The following is a 10,487-nucleotide window of genomic DNA, read 5'->3' on the forward strand; positions in this document are numbered from 1 at the left end:
CGGATTCTTGGGCGTAATCCAACCTTTAACTGCTTCAATCTTCGCGGGATCAACGTGTATACCTTGACTATTCACGATGTGACCCAGAAATTGAACCTCCTCCAACCAGAATTCACACTTGGAGAATTTGGCGTAGAGTTGATTCCCCTGAAGTAACTCGAGAACCAAACGTAGATGTTGCGCATGTTCGGCCCTCGACTTGGAATAGATCCAGACATCGTCGATAAACACGATGACAAAACGGTCTAGGAAGGGCTTACACACGCGATTCATCAGATCCATGAAAATCGCGGGTGCGTTTGTCAAACCAAAAGGCATAACAACGAATTTGTAATGGCCATAGCGGGTTCGAAAAGCGGTTTTAGGTATGTCTTCCTCTTGAATCCGCAACTGATGATATCCTGAGCGTAGATCGATCTTTGAGAAGCACTGAGCACCTTGTAGCTGGTCAAACAAATCGTCGATTCTGGGCAAGGGGTATCGGTTCTTGATGGTTAGCTTATTCAATTCCCGATAATCGATGCACATTCGGAACGACCCATCCTTCTTTTTAACGAAAAGGACTGGCGCGCCCCAAGGAGAAGTGCTCGGGCGAATAAAGCCTTTTTCGAGTAGTTCCTGGAGTTGGTTCGAAAGTTCTCGCATATCGGAGGGAGCGAGTCGGTAAGGGGCTTTGGCAACAGGGTTAGCTCCAGGAATAAGGTCAATTCGAAAGTCGATATCACGACTTGGAGGTAATCCAGGGAGATCATCAGGAAACACCTGAGGAAACTCTTGGACAACTGGGACATCTTTGACTTCAACTTTCTTTTTCTTTCCCTCCTCCGCTACTACAATATTGGCCAAGAAGGCTCGATATTCCTTGCGGAGATACTTGCTGGCTTGAAGACATGACATGAGTTTGAGACCTTTCGTTGCAGTTTCACCATAAACACATAGAATATCACCACTAGCTAACACAAATCGAATCATTTTATCGAAGCACACAACTTTAGCATGGTTCTCACGAAGAAAGTCCATGCCTACTATGACATCGAAACTTCCGAGTTGCATCGGAATGAGGTTGATGGGGAAGATATGATTGTTGAGCTCAAGAGTACAATCACGGAGCACAGAATTGACAGCGATGGTTCTTCCAGTAGCGACTTCAACTTCGAATGACGACGAAAGATAAGAGCGCCTACGACTAAGAAGCTTCTCGAATTCAAACGACACAAAGCAGTTATCGGCTCCAGTATCAAACAAACATGATGCATATATACCATTCACAAGGAACGTACCATTGACCACGTTCTTGTCAGCTTGAGCCTGACGTGCATTGATGTTGAAGGTTCTGGCCTGAGCCGCTTGCTGTTGTTGCTGAGGCTGCTGTTGTTGAGCTTCTTGCTTGACAACCCTGTTCGGGCACCGGTTTGCAAAGTGGTTAGGGCCACCACATGCAAAGCAGGTCCGAACGTTGGCTGCTGGGGCTTGAGCTGCTGGTTGACCTTGTGGGGCAGGGAGTAGAGCCTGACTGACAGTTGCTTGAGCTTGGGCTTGACGGGGACCATAGCGACAGTTCGCAGTGAAATGCCCGTATAGGTTGCAGTGGGCACAGAATCGGCAAGCCACACCCACTGGACGGTGATAAGAACACGTTGGGCAGAGTGGATGGGGGCCGGTATATGCACGCTTAGCTGGCGGCGCATTGATCACTGGAGCTGCGCACTGTGGTTGCTGCTGTTGAGCTGGTACAGACTGAAGTGGAGCAGCATTAGTTGCGGCAGCGCAACTCTTGTTCTTCTTCCTCCTTCTGGAAGACTTGGAGGCTTGAGCAGGGGTGTTGTCGGTTGACGCGGTTGTGACTTGATACAGAGACTTGGCTTGCTTATCCCAGAAACCAGCCTTCACCCGCTTGTCGTTAATCTCAGCGGCTAGCAGGTAGGTTTCCTCGATTGTTGCGGGCTTGGAGGCGTGAACAAAATCCGCTACACAGTCTGGAAGAGCACAGATGTATTTCTTGATGGTCATATCCGGAGTCTTGACCTGGTCGGGACAGATAATGCTCAACTGCTTGAAGCGAGCAGTGAGACCAGCGTTGTCTCCTTCCTTCTGCTTGATAACCCAAAATTCATCCTCCAGCTTTTGGCGTTCGTGAGGAGGACATAACTCGTCGATCATGATTGCTTTCAGTTCCTCCCACGTCAGCTCGTATGCTGCGTCGTTCCCGCGCTTGTTTCTCTCTGCGGTCCACCAGTCCAAAGCATGAGACTGGAAGACACCAGTAGCGTTGAGAGTACGGAGGTGATCGGGGCATCCGCTTTGTCGGAGGGTGACTTCCACCGAGTCAAACCAATGAAACATGGCTGTGGGGCCATCTTCGCCGGTGAACTCCTTTGGCCCACATGCTTTGAATTGCTTAAAGCTAGAAGCAGTCTTGTTGGAATCTTTGGAAAAGTCAGCTCGAGATTCCTCGGATGATTTGCTCACGTTCTCATACACATCACTAACAGCTTTCGCCACAGTTTTGGAGATGATCGCAGCAAGACGTCGGTCTCTCTTCTCCTGACGGGTAAGTCGGCGAGACATGGATGATGACGACATGGTCTGCAATAGACATCGCCACAGGGCTCAACACAACGAAATCGAATCTCTCCTCACACATCTTAGATTACTAAAGCTTAGAATCACGCCGTATCACGCATCACGTAACACATATCACATAGGCACAAAAGCACAGAATTCTCATAATCACAGAAGCACATAAGCACATAAGCAGGTAGGGCACAAAATTCCTAACACATACGCATTTTAGCACAGAGGTAGTCAGAAAACAGAAACCTATCCTTCCAAGTCGAGTGTCGTTCGTATAGTATATCGAGTAGCATCATATCGTATCGTCTAACTTAGTCGTATAGCGTAGTATAGCATATTAACATTGTCTAGATTGCGTCAACTGGAAATTGGATCGGAATAGGATAGCAATACAAGTCGTGCGGATTGATAAAAAAATCGAGTAACCAGCGGAAATTTAAACATGTAAACAGGCGAAACATATAAAATCAGCAAGGCAACACATAAAATCAAGAGGTAGATTGTCTGCGGCTACTAGACATTGACTAACCAAAACAATGTAACTATTCGCAGTGGACTTGTCGTCACTTTCGACTCTAGGGGTCGTGATTCTGCCTCAGTTCTCGGGCATTATGCACGCATTTCCTAGGTCATACTCGTGAGTTCAGGTCGTTGGAGTCCGTTAAATGTCTCGGCGAGATGAGGTAAAGTTCGGAACAATCGCCAAGGTTAGGGTTTCACCCCTAGCTTAGCAATTTCTTCCTTGTTTTAAGAAAATTTTGAGGAAAATTTGCATCAAATTGCGGGTTTCAGCCCTGATTTGGTATAATCCCCCCCCATTTTGTTGTAAAGATAATGAGATTCACATAAATAATCGTCATGAATCAGACAAATTAGGCAGGAGTTTATGGTTTTCACACCTAGTCCTGTCCAAATTTGCCGACTTTGATATGGAGTTCGAGTGCAGTGATAGAATAGAATGAATAAGCAAATAAACTTGGTCTCTTGGTCCTTAGCTATAGTCTAGGTCTCTAAGACAGCGACCCGGACTAGGTCGTGTCTAACCTAATTCCCTATAGTTATGGCTCTGATACCAATCTGTCACACCCCAACCGATGGCGGAATCATCGGGGCGCGGCACTGAGCGAAACAGATTGTCCAGAAGTTTCCACAACAACTATCATACAAATTTAGTTAAATGATACGTCCCATACCGTATCCCAAATAAATAACAAGTCATTACAGAAAGCATCTAGGCAATAAATCCTGCTTCGACAACTCAGATTCAGTTATTACAAACCAAATAAATATTGTTCGATGTTTCTAAGACTCCTATTCTGTTGACTCCTCTGGCTATAGTGCCAGTGGACAAGATCTACGGACAATTATGGCCCAAGAACTTGCTCAGGGCCGACAACTATCTGTTGGGGAGTCTCTAGGAACTTATTTAAGCTTCGCTTTCCTAGCAAGCTAACACCTTAAACACCTACCACATACGTTAAAATAAAGTCAATACAAATAATGTAAAGGTGAGTACACAAGTTTGATATAGCATATAGAGTTCGAATAGTTTACGCATAACCAGCACGTACACAGAGGGAAATGATGCATGTTAATTATCGACATGGTCCTATCAATACCAATGACTGCGGGTTGACTGTCCGAGACAGTTCGCAATACATGATTACCACCGTAATCCATGCAAGTAATTGTCCTTAACAACCCCCGTGTGAACGGGTGCTGAGTCCAAACTATAGTACTACGTTGCTAAGGCAGGTAGACAGCATTCCACGTGTAAACATAACAACAAGCATACATTGAGTCACGTAATACATGCATTCGGTTAGCGTTCAAATAGTTTGAATAGTGTGTTCGAAGGTGATTTTGATAAGTAACGTATGTAACACCCAAACGTGCGAAAAGCAAAAAGGGATCGAGTATACTCACAGTGATTTGGTATGGATTGAAGGGAGCACTGAGAGAAGTTAGCCTGAGTAGTTCGATAGTATAACGATGAGTAACGTGGAAATGCAAACAAGTGATGATGGATCGATTGGGCCGGTCGATCGGACAGCTGGTTCGATCGGACGGGCTGTTCGTCCGGTTTGAAAGTCCGTTTGAACATTCCCATTCGATCGGCCGGCAGGCTCGATCGGCTGGTCCTTTCAAGTGGATTGTTTCTTCCTTTAGGAAAGGATGTGTTTGTGTATGATGGTTTGCACTTTTGAAGTTTTTGCAGCATTACCTTTCAAGTCGGTCGATCGAACAGACTGTTCGATCGGTTAGCCCAACCGATTGGTCTGCAACTTCAGTGTTTAAATCTGGCAATGTGCCACTCGATCGGGTGGTTGCTCGATCGGGTGACATTCCAATGTTTAAAAAAAAATGGTTAAGTGTTGAAGTATAGTATCTCATGATTCGAGGAGAAATGTTACAATCGAGTGGTGTAGTCCATCGAACATCGCCTCGTCAATACTACACTTTGTGAGTTTGTGGGTCCATGTGTTAGCCGATCGGCTCGTTCGGTCGATCGGCTGGGTAGTCCGTTCGGTTGGGCTGTCCGGTCGGACAGCCTAGCCGTTCGGCCAGCATTTTCTGACCTGGTTAGCCTATCTTCTAACACTTGGTTGTTTTGGTCATTTGGTGTGATTTTGAGATAGTTTGATAACGAGTTGAACCACAAAACATAAGCCCCTACTTGGTTCACTGGTTCGGGCAGGAATCACCCAAGTCCGGTCAGCGAACGGTTCAGAACTTAGTTTAACGTTTAACCCGAAATCGATGAATCTCGCGGTAAAATCCAAATCTCAAACCATGTGTTTGTTTAAAATGATTGGTAAGTTGGTTCAAGCTTCATTTTCACCGGGTTGAGTGTAAAAGAGTTGAAAGATAGATGGAAATCCGTCTTTCAATCCTTTTCCACCGTGGAATGTTAAGATCTTTGGTAGATTTTAGGTTGTTAATGTGGAAATCGGTTAGATCTAAGCTAATCATGGTGGAATGATGCCAAAACTTGGTGTTCTTGAAGAACACCATGATGACATCACCCAAGAACACCTATGTGACAACTCGTAATTCGAACCTATTTTGTGTAACGATACATGCTTATGTGAACTATTATAATTATTGATTGTTATGATTTTGTGTTGTGTGTAATGGAATGTTATTTTGTATGTGTTGTGTTATGATTATGTGATTATGTTACTTGACCCGAAACCGCACAACATGAACCAATCACACAACACTACACACAACTACACAAGCCGATTGGGCTTTGCACTAGTAATCGGACAAGGGGCAGCCCAAGTGAGGGCCGGCCCACTTCTCTTGTACGTACAAACACCCACCTCTAGGGTTGTTCTCCCATTTCTTGTTACAACACTTATTCACACAAAACCCTAGTGCTTATTCTCTCTCTCTCAACACCCGACGGCAACAACTCTTGGTGATCGAAGATCTTGCCTTTCATTCGGCTCACCTCCCCTTGTTTGATTTCAATCGGTTAGTGTTATATCCTTACTTGATTCTAGTATGATTGATACTTGGTGTATGATAGATTGAATGATGTTTATGTGTTGATATTGATGTAAATCGGACACCATAATATCCATCTAAGAACCGAAGGAATGCATGTAACTGGCCATATGTTGTGTGTGATTTATATGATGAATTGATACTTGATTGCTAAATTAATCAACTAATCGATCATGTTACACGTGAACTTGAGTGGGTTGTTGAATGGGTATCGTTGAATTGGGTTGGTGAATAGAATGATTAGGATGTTTGTTCTTGATTAAGCCGGTTAGGGTTCATAAGAAACACATAACAAAAACCTTGTTTGATCGAAAGAATGTTAATCAAATAGATGGAAATTATGTTAATTGATTGAGATAAAACAGGAAACTTGTTGCATGATGTAACCGATTGAACATAATTTCCGGAACTTAAATACAGTCGCACAAGGGGACCCTAATCGCACAAGGTCACATATAAATGTTACGGTTGGGCCGGACAGCCCAAGTGTCAAGTCGCACAAGGCAACTGGATCGCGCAAGAGCCCAAACGTATAAGCTAGTCGACCGCACAAGCTCCCTAATCGCACAAGCCTTGTCAGTCGCACAAGGTGTTTTCACTCGGGTTACTGGACCGCACATGGGTTGAGGTCTGTTTAACTGTTGGGCCTTAAAAGCCCAAATCACTAGCACACCACTCAGTCCAATCGCACAACCTGATCCTCCGTCGCACAAGGTGTATGAACCGCACAAGTTTGACTTACCTGTTTAGTGATTGGGCCGTGTATATCTGTTGGACAATCTTAGCTATTTGGGCCGAGTATCATTGGGCCTCAACGAGTGACTCGCACAAGGCTGCTAAGACTTGTGCGAGCCCATTCTTATGAACCGCATAAATCAGTGATGATATATTTGACAATTGTGTATGTGCCATGAACTATATATGCTTGTAACTTGTTAACTCTATGTAACCATACGTGCTTTACGTGAACCAAACCTGACTTGTATGATAAACGTGCTAGGACGTGGTTGATCACATTGTAGCTTAACTGAACTCTTCGTGTATCATACCGAGCAACCCCAGGTGAGTTCATTGCATTTTCTCAAGCATGCGTCCCGGTGGTTTGGGACAACTGGTAAACATTTGGAAGGGAAACTTTGGGTAAACAACTTAATCGGTTTTGGTTATTGAACATGGAATCTATCATCGGATTGCCTGGAGGGCAATGGGGGTAATTAGTTGATAGCGCTATTAGGTGGGAAACCTCACACCGGGCCGTAAGGACGGGCGTGAACTAATTATCTGGGTATGGCTATGGTTGTTAGAGGCACACTCCTCGGATACATATGGGCACACTCCCTAGGGTATCTAACGAAGGCAACATAGCATCGGTCGATAAGGGGTACCCACTCCCCGGATACTTATGGGCACACTCCCTAGGGTATCTAACATGAGCAACATCGTAACGCAACATTGAATCGCATTAATATACATCTGGTAACAAATCATGTTAGCAAAACCTTGAACTCACCAGCGTAGTCTGACACACTTGTTTGCATGCTTGTAGGTCGTTAACCTTGGAACATGGACTTGCTATCTGGGAGTGCTGGAGTGGTCATGGATCGAAACTATTGGATTACTTATAATTGATACATTGGTTTTGAGTTTTATTATGAAACAACTGCTAAACGACTTATCATAAGCTTCCGCTATATAACTCTTTGTGAAATGATATTATGTTTGACATTTAATCTTGGCAATTAATGACATGTTTTATTTAAATATTTATCGTTGGTTCAATGTGATTGGTGGCTCAGACTCTGATGTGTAACACGCCTCGCGGGGTTTCCGCAGGTGGTATTTTGGGGGTGTTACAGTTTGGTATCAGAGCCACAGGTTATAGTGAACTAGGTTTTAAAACGTTTTGTAAAACCAGACTATAACCGAACACCTTCGAAAATCGATCATGACACTCAGCTCCAGATTGCAAGGTTCGTCCCTCTCACTTTATACATTACTTGCTTAGCAGTCACACACTCACAACATATATATGAAATGAGACATTAAACATCATAGTGACTTGATAGTGTGACACTACTCTTCGACTCATGTGAACCATAGACCTGTGATACCATCTGTTGTGTTGTTTGAACGGGGGAAACTTTGAGCGCAAGCTAAGAGGCACTGAGATAAGCATGCAAATTGCCTTATTATTATGGGTGCACACTTAATAATAATGCGGGGTGCATGCAAGTCCCAGTGAGGCTTATCGAGCATGAGAAGGGTTCTGCCTTACTATGTGTAAACTTGGTAGTACATAGATATCAGTATGATACTTGACTTCCATCTCGTTTCGAATTTCTAAATCGGTTCATCTCCACATATAGAATCATGAGTGGACGAGGACACGGACGTGGCAACATCAACATGACCCAGGCTGAGTTGACTGACTTAATCAATACCCGTGTGGCTGAGGCCTTAGCAGCCTATCAAGCTGGTACGGAATGTACCAAGTACTCTTTACTTCTATACCACGTACACGTCTTTTCACTTCTATAATGTGTTTCCTTCCGTCATTTAGGTCAGCAAGCGCAACCCCACAACAACCAGCCTGCGTGTACGTTCAAAATGTTTATGGACTGTAAGCCACAGACCTTCACCGGGACTGAAGGGGCTGTGGGACTTCTGAGATGGTTCGAGAAAGTAGAGTCTGTGTTTGCTATGTGTAACTGCCCTGTTGGGGACAGGGTGAAATATGCTGCGGGTACCTTGGCAGATGGTGCCCTAACATGGTGGAACGCCCAAGTACAGTTGTTGGGCATCGAGGCAGCGAATGCTACAACTTGGGAAGACTTTAAAGAACTGATCAGGGAGGAGTACTGTCCTCGGGATGAAGTTCAGAAGTTGGAAAACGAGTACTACGACCTGAAGATGGTTGGATCTGAGGTCGAAGCGTATGTGAAGCGATCGTATGAATTGGCCGACATGTGCCCGAACTTGTCCCGGCCTATGTCTCGGAGGATTGAGTTATTCATCAAAGGGTTGCCTCCGCGTGTGAAGAGTTTGGTCACTGCAGCCCATCTCAATGATTTAACACAGATTGTTCGACTGACTCATAAGATTGTGGACCAAGAGGTCGAGAGCAATTCGTTACCCCCGCGCATTTCAGCCACTGCTGCTGCGGCACCCACTACTACTACATCTGCTAATGATAACAAACGGAAGTGGAGCGACTACGACAAAGCATCCAGTGCTGGTCATACTCAGAAAAGGCCAGACAACAACAACAACCGCAGCATCAGCCAGTCGTCTTCTGTCAATCAAGGCCAGGGAAGTGGCCACAGCCAGAGTTCGTATGCAGGGAAGAAGCCACGATGTAACAAGTGTGGCTATCATCATTTCGGGGCGTGTAGTCGGATGTGTAACAGGTGTGGTAAGGCAGGTCATGAGGCCAGGGATTGTAGGGCCCCACAGCCCAAACACCAGCAGCAAAAAACCAGCAGAATCAGAGACAACAGGGACAACCACCCCAGCAGAACCAGGGTTTCAGGAAGGGGTGCTATCAGTGTGGTGACGAGGGTCACTTTAAGCGGGATTGCCCTCAGTTAAACCAGAACGCTAACGACAACAACCGCCCGAATAACAACAATGCTGGAAACAACAACAACAACAACGGCAACAATGGGGGAAATGGTGCTCGAGGCAGAGTGGTCCAGCTTGGAGCAGGGGATGCCAGGAATGACGGCAACGTTGTAACTGGTACGTTTCCTGTTAACAATCGTATTGCTTCTGTATTATTTGATTCGGGTGCCGATTGGAGTTATGTGCCCCTAGAGTTTAGTCAACGATTAGGGATAACCCCAACACCTTTAGAAGTTAAACAAGTAGTAGAATTAGCAGATGGTAAGACGATAGAAGCCTCGAATGTCCTTTTCGGGTGCAAACTAGATCTCGTGGGTCAGGTGTTTGATATTGACCTCCTTCCCGTTACGCTCAGTAGATTTGATATAGTAGTAGGCATGGATTGGCTGTCTAAGCACCAAGCAGAAATTTTGTGTAAAGAGAAAATCATGCGTATCCCTCTCCCTGATGGGGAGACATTACTAGTTCAAGGGCATCGTAGTGGGACGATGGTTGGTATCATCTCGGCCATGCATGCACAGCAATATCTGAAAAAGGGGTATCCTGCAATGTTAGCGTTAGTTACCAACGCTCAGTCTGAAGAAAGTAAGATCGAGGATCTACCAGTGGTGCGAGAATTCGCTGATGTGTTCCCAGAGGAGCTGCCAGGGTTACCTCCTCACCGTCAAGTAGAATTTCAGATTGATCTTGCGCCGGGAGCGGCTCCAATTGCTCGAGCTCCTTACCGGCTAGCACCTGGAGAGTTACAGGAGCTGTCCAATCAACTACAGGAGTTGTTG

Source organism: Helianthus annuus, chromosome 13, assembly GCF_002127325.2.
Source record: "Helianthus annuus cultivar XRQ/B chromosome 13, HanXRQr2.0-SUNRISE, whole genome shotgun sequence".
Classification (NCBI taxonomy): domain Eukaryota; kingdom Viridiplantae; phylum Streptophyta; class Magnoliopsida; order Asterales; family Asteraceae; genus Helianthus; species Helianthus annuus.